A 5641-nucleotide genomic window follows, 5' to 3' on the forward strand; every position below is an offset into this window, starting at 1 on the left:
CCTCACAGGCCGGGAGACTTGGGCCATGGTGCACACAGCACTCAGAACTGGGGCTTCATCTTAGAGTCAATGTGGCTACGTTCCACTGAAATCCAGATCAGATTGCGAGCCCGGGCCAGACTGAGCCCACTAGCTGGCAGGGGCTCCCAGGCTGGGCATTCCTGCAGGGCCAGGAAGCCAGGCAGGCCTTCCCCGGCTGCCTGTTTCTTCCGGGGGCATGGGGGCTGGCGGTCTGGCACCAGAACCCCGGCGGCCCCTCCCACTTCAGGGCTCCGCCGAGGAGAGGGAGGTCAGGCTGTGAGAAAAGAGGAGCCGGGGGAGTGGAGGGGCTGGGGGTCCTGGCGCCTTTTATCCCGTCCACAGAAGGAGTGGAAACAGAAGTGTGGGGGTGGGGTGAACAAAAAGAAGGAGCCAAAAGCAGAGAATGAGGCCAGTCCAGCCAAGTGCTTTTTGTGGGTCTTAATTAAGCCTGGAGGCCCCATTGTTCCTTTCAGAGTGAACATATGTTCAGGGCCTGGCGGAGGTCTGGGACTGAAATTTCAATGGTGCCAGGTCCTGTGGTCGCCCACGGGTGGTGGGGGGCTTGGGGGGCGGTGTGGGGAGGCTCTTCCCAAGCCCAACAAGAAACCATAGCATCTCACAGTCTCCTTCGTGGGAGGAGGAAATGAAACAACTAGAACGGGTAGCAGAGCCCCTGCCCACCCCAGGGTGGGAAAATGAGCAGGCCGTTCGGCCCTCGGCGAGCCTCAGTTTCCCAGGGCGCTCCATTCAGATAGACCTGGCTGAGGTCACAGACAGGCGCCCATACCTGCTACCACGGGAGCAGGGGCCACCCAACGGCCGACAGCCCTCCAGCAAAGGGCGCGAGATCCAGGCAAGTCAAGCCTCTCATGCTTGCTCTGCTGTCCACCTTGGTCAAGTGACTCAGTGTCTCCAAACATGTTTTCTCACCTGTAAAGTGGGGGTGATGACTTCCATCCCATGCATTTGCGGTGGGAATTGAGGAGGCGGATCCCCGTGGAGCCCTCTGTACACAGCGCCTCACGCGTGTTTGCTGTTAGCAGCCGCCATGGTCATGACCAGTGAGCCTTCCCCTCCTGGAGCCCTGGTGGTGACAGGGAAGGCACACGAGCCCGTGAGCACGCTCAGAGCAGAGTGAAGAAAGGACCACAACACAGAGTGGCCAACGGCTGGCAGACCAACACGCCCAAGTCTTACTGCGACGACTGCGACACACACCTCACCCAGGCTCTCCATCTGCGAGGAAGACACGCTGCAGTGGCAGGAAACACAACGAGAATGTGAAGGACCGCCGTCAGGCTCAGAGCCTGATTGACAGAACAGCCGCAACGTTTCAGCAAGGAGAGACGCCATCTACTCCATCCTCTGCTTCGCCTCCGGCAGGGCACGGATCCCTGAGTCTTCCGGGTCCTCCTCGCCCTCGTGGGAGGCCAACACACCATCCAAGGGGCCCTTCCTTGATGCCAATGATGGATCCTCCTCCTCTTAAGATGATGCCAGTGGGACCTGCTCCTGGAATGCGGCCGCCTATGGGAGGGCACATGCCAAGGGGGCCTGGGCCCCCAGTGATGAGACCTCCTGCCCGTGCCAGGATGGTGCCCACTCGGCCAGGAATGCGGAGCCCTTTCTGTCAGTTTATATTACTTGTTCGGCTGCAGGAAATCAGGGTGCTATGCCTCTGGGTGTTTCTAACAGCATGACAAGGAAGACTCCCTCCCTCTTCCTATCAAAGGGAGGATGGTTTTAGAGGGAAGTAGTGGGACCAAAAAAAAGCAATTTTCATTTGCATGATGAAAAGTGAAAATAAAATTGTCAACTCATTTAGTTTAAAAAAAGAAAAGGACATCTGCACAGTCCATCCGGGCTGCAGACACTCAGATGAAGAGAGGGCTCTGTAGACTGGAGGGTTGAAGGTCTTGCAAAACCCGACTAAGTCCAGGGTGGGGTGGGCTGTGAGCCAGGGAGTAGCATCGCAGAGGCGCGCAGCAAGGGCTCTCAGCAGGGTCCCCGAGGACCCCGCAGGCTGACCTGGCTGGCTGGAGGTCCTGTGGGAACCTGGTGGGACAGAGGGCTCGGGGTGTTGTTTGAGTGGGAATGTGAAACATAAACCCAGGCAGGCGAAGACTCTGAGCATCTCTTTCCCTAGCTCTCCAAGCAGAGCCCTGGACTCAGGTACTCCCCAAACCCCTCTTCACTGTAGGCGCAGGGAGCCATGGAAGCGTTGGGAGCCTGCGGGCACTGTGGGGGCAGCAGGTTTCCATCCTGTGCCGAGGGAACTGTGGGTGAGACAGCCTGAGTGACAGGGATGGTCTCCAAAGAATCCACGAAGCTGCTCCTAGAGCGAGATGACCAGTGTTTAAAACAACCACACCCAGGGAGCGCCCGAACCAGTGACAACTACAGCCGTCAAACAAGGACTTCCCTGGCTCTCCCCCTCCCGGGCTCACACCACAGCCAGCAGGAGCCCACCCGTCCCCTGCAGGGGCCCACCTGCTGCAGGTCTGAGCTGGGGGAGACGCCCTAAGTAAAGTGGGAGTTTTTCTGACACTAGACGGACATTCTGTATTTGGAGAAAGAGGCTATGCGTTTGTTACCTGTCGGCTGGCTGGGAAAGCTCTCCCAGGCCTTTCACCCAGGCCGAGATTTCCGGAGAGACAATGAAGAGGCAGACGGGAGAGCCCCTTGCGGGGGCCATGGGGGGGAAGTGACGGAGCTGCTTTCTCTTTGCCTCCTAGCAAGTCCGGCTCATCAATGGATAGTATGGTGTCTTTTATTTAAGAAAAGGACAATATCAATGGGAGGAAACCAAAACGAATAAAAACGGTTTTCAATAAGGAGAAGGAAGAGACAGGATTGGAAGTTAGATTTCTCTGGAAGTATCTTATTTCATGGTTTTGACTCTGGATCCAGCAAAATGTCTTCCATAACCATGAAATAAAGTTAAATTTTAAAATTTAAAATCAATATTTAAAACTAGACAACATGAAGCATATGGTTTAACTACAGTGCAAGGTTGTGGTTTAACCACAGGGAACTATTTCATGACAGGAATGATATAACACAGTAATATGTCGCAAGGACAAAAAGAACTTCAAAGGTATCTTAAGTGGTAACTGGTAACTGTGTTTTAACAATAAATATTACTACATAACCTTATGTTAGTAGCCATGGGAATACTTCACTCTCAAGCTAATTCACACGCAGCCTCCAGCAACTGGCTAAGGTCACCGTTGAAGGTGTCCCTACCTGCTTGTGGCTCCACGCTGCTGCTCCAAGTAAGCTAAGCCGATGCTGACTGAGATCCTCTCTCTTCCCCTGTCCCTCTGGATTACAGGAGGGCCATGTGCCTGTGGCCTCAATCTCCAAGGAGTCTAAGAAAAGTCGTTGATTTTCTGTTTATTCCCCCTTTTCTTGTTTTAAGTATAGAATGATGACTCCCAAGCCCTTCACGTGTTGAAATGAGATCAGAAGTCCCATCCATAAAGTCATTGGTTATTTTAAGAACCCCCTCACTGATTACTTTGGAGGGTGTTAGAAATAGCTCAGAGTTCAATCAGAGAGGCAAAACCACCCGGAGCTACTTACTAGTAAAAGAAAGGACTTCTCGCAGGGACTGACCTTACTCCGTGGTGGGGCCTGGTGGCACCACCGATGGCAGGCTGTGGCTTCCCAGGCAGCTGCTGGATGGAGCCTGCCGCTCACAGGCAGGCAGGTGGGAAGGGGAGATGGGCATGAGGGGAGGGACAACGGCCAAGTGGACCCTGTGAGGATGAGCGGGAACCCTCACCCATCTCTTACCACCTCCAAGCCTCAAACTTTGATGATGTTGGGGACATCTACCCTTCATTATGGAAGTGAGCACACCCCTGGCCCAGGAGTTAGAGAAGCTGAGGGGCACTGGCAGGAGCTAGAGTCGCTGCAGTCTGGCTCCTGTCCCACGTGGACAAGATTAACCAGCAGGGGAGCAGCAACGTAGATGAACTGTGTCGTGCCCGGCCTTGATCTTCTGAGCGTAAACATGTATAGATGCCTGCTCCTCCACTTTGCATTCCAAGTCTTGTGCAAAAGTGGACTGCGGGGCACACTCTGGAACTCTGCGGGGAAGGGGATTCTGGGAAACATAGGTCAGTTTAGTGACGTTAACCCAATACACAGCCACCACACTGGACACATTCATTATGGCAAGAACCAGTAAGTAAAGGAATAAGTTTAGCACTTAGCCTTCCTTTCCCATACAAATTTTATTTCAGGGTAATTCACTCGTTGACGAGGGAAACTTTTCATTCTGAGGCCAACTCACTCTGCTCTCTGGCAGTTTGCAGCAGACATCCAGGGAGCGTTGGTTCTCCTGGACGCGAACTCTCCAGCAGGCTAGCTCAGGCCCATTCACATCATGGTCTCGGGTTTGAAATTCAGCAGAAAGAGCAAGTCTTCATGAATAAATGCTTCTCAAACTTCTGCTTGCATCATGTTTGCTAGTGTCCTATTGGTCAACACACGCCAAACATGGACTCTTCCTCCCAGTTGCAAAGGATGGAAAAATAGACCCACATCTGTCAGTGGCCAGCGCAGCACTGTCACCGGGCAGAGGGGTGGGCATGGAAGACACCGAGTTGACTTGCCGTCTACCACAACCACCTTGCCACGGCCTCCGTAAATTCAAGCCGATGTTGTGGTTTATTTTCATTAAACTTTGTATTTTAAGATAATGGTAGATTCTTATGTGGTTGTCAGGAAAAAATTCAGTGTCCTCCATTTAAATGTGTTTTTCTGTTTGTTTCTTTGGTCTCTTGTTCCTGTCTTTTTAAAAATGTTGTTTATTTATTCAGCAGACATCTTTGAGCCTCAACTCTGTGCTAAGCAATTCAGGCTTTGAAAATATACGATGCACCGCCAAGCAGGTGCCTTGGATGAACTGAGGGAAGAAGCTCTCCCACCAGGCAGGCAGCCAGGGCTTCACAAAGGCAGCGCTGTTTGCCTTTTCTTGCCTTCCTGCATGTTTTTTAGGATTCCAATTTTGTTTTTTAGTGTATCACTTTGTATATTTTTCTTAGTGGTTTCTCTGGAATTACAATATGCAGGGTGTGGCAAAAGTAGGTTTGCAGTTGTTCAGACAGAAAATAAAACAATGAAAAATGACACAAGAATAAAGTCTGTGTTTTGCAGACTCACAACTGTAAACCTACATTTGCCCCACCTTATACGTATGTGACTTACCACAGTCCACTGGTATCAACATTCCCTCACTTAAAGTGAAGTGTGGAAACCTTTCTTCCATTTAGATGTCTTTACCTTCCCCACTTTTAAATACTTTAAATACGATTGTCTTGAATATCGTATGGTGTTAGAATTTTTGTTTCATCATATGATTCATAAGACTCATGAAAGGGATAGTCTATTGTATATGGCCATAGTTTTGCTCTTTCTCTTGTTTTTCTCCTTTCCAAATCCCCAAGAGACCTTCTTTTATCACTTTCTTCCTGTTTGAAGAATTTCCTTTATCCATTCTTTAATATAGGCCTGCTAATGACCAGTCTTCGAGGGTGTGGTGTGTTTTTTTCTTCATTCCTGAATGATATTTTGCCAGACATAGAAATTGTACTTAGGTTTTTCCTTTCAG

At 51.0% G+C, this 5641-nt stretch overlaps 1 pseudogene; it reads left to right on the forward strand.

The window, feature by feature from the left end:
* The first annotated feature begins 217 nt into the window (after positions 1-217).
* Positions 218-1816, forward strand: LOC132214648 (U1 small nuclear ribonucleoprotein C-like; annotated as a pseudogene).
* Positions 1817-5641: the final 3825 nt, after the last annotated feature.

The sequence above is a fragment of the Myotis daubentonii genome, chromosome 13, assembly GCF_963259705.1.
Source record: "Myotis daubentonii chromosome 13, mMyoDau2.1, whole genome shotgun sequence".
NCBI classification, from domain to species: domain Eukaryota; kingdom Metazoa; phylum Chordata; class Mammalia; order Chiroptera; family Vespertilionidae; genus Myotis; species Myotis daubentonii.